The following is a 1,146-nucleotide window of genomic DNA, read 5'->3' on the forward strand; positions in this document are numbered from 1 at the left end:
TGAGAGATAAAGATATAAAGATATTTTATGTGTTAGATGTAATAATATTAGTTATGTCAAAAGAAGAGAGATATATTTAATGTATAAGAATTAAAAGTGAATTAGAAAAAGTTTATTGCATAGTAATGGTATGGAGTTTAATACGTAACTTATGTTTTGTACTAAGTATTTGGTTAAGAAAGATAGAAAAGGAGAGGTTGGGTGGTGGGGTTATGATTCCTTTATATAAAGCCTTCTCCACCATTTCTCTCTCCCTTCAACTCAACCTCCAAGTGAAGGGACACTTCACCCACCCACCATTCCACCCCGTTCCGTTCTCCACCTTCAAAACACCATTCTTTTTTCATTCCCAATTACCACCACCACCATTTTCATTTTCATTTTCTCTTCTATTATTATTATTATTATTTACCTTCCATCTATCAACTATATATATTGCACTCACACACCTCTCGCAAAAAACATCACTCACTTCAACAATTTCTCTTTCTAGAATCTAACAATCTAACCGTAACTTCCCCTCTTTCATTCGAATCCAACATAAAAACTCACTCAACCGTATCCATCTGAATCCAACATATACAAAACAACAAAAATATACAAACTTTCCAACACTCCTTTTTCCATAAATTCAATTCCCAAACCATACACATATTATATATTTTTTTTTTTTTTTCTCTTTTATTTCGTGTGAAATTTCTAGTTTTCTCAGATTTGGAACATGTCATCGCCTTTGATCTCAAACACAATACCAACAACTGACCGATCACATAGAACAAAGAGGAAGAAAAAAGCCCAATTGAAAGCCCAACAGGCCGAGGCCCAAGAACAGAGCCACGTGAAATGGAAATCGCAGGCCCAACAACAAATCTACTCTTCCAAGCTACATCAGGCTTTAGCGAGAGTCAACCTCTCCGGCGGCGGAGGGCCTCGCCGTGGTAAAGCTGTCCGGGAAGTCGCCGACAGAGTGCTCGCCGTCGCCGCCAAAGGGAGGACAAGGTGGAGCAGGGCCATCCTAACCAACAGGCTGAAGCTCAAATTCAGGAAACCAAAGAGACATCAAAATTGGACAGTTGGGCCGGGCCGGTCCAAAAAAGCCCGGTTCGGTGTTTTACGGCTTAAAGGAAAGACTCTTCCAGCGGTTCA

General features: G+C 39.6%; 1 pseudogene; it reads left to right on the forward strand.

Annotated features, from left to right (window-relative positions):
• The first annotated feature begins 236 nt into the window (after positions 1 to 236).
• Positions 237 to 1,146, forward strand: part of LOC101497649 (transcription factor bHLH148-like) — a 1,287-nt pseudogene continuing 377 nt past the window's right edge.

This window comes from Cicer arietinum, chromosome 1 (genome assembly GCF_000331145.2).
Source record: "Cicer arietinum cultivar CDC Frontier isolate Library 1 chromosome 1, Cicar.CDCFrontier_v2.0, whole genome shotgun sequence".
Taxonomy (NCBI): Eukaryota; Viridiplantae; Streptophyta; class Magnoliopsida; order Fabales; family Fabaceae; genus Cicer; species Cicer arietinum.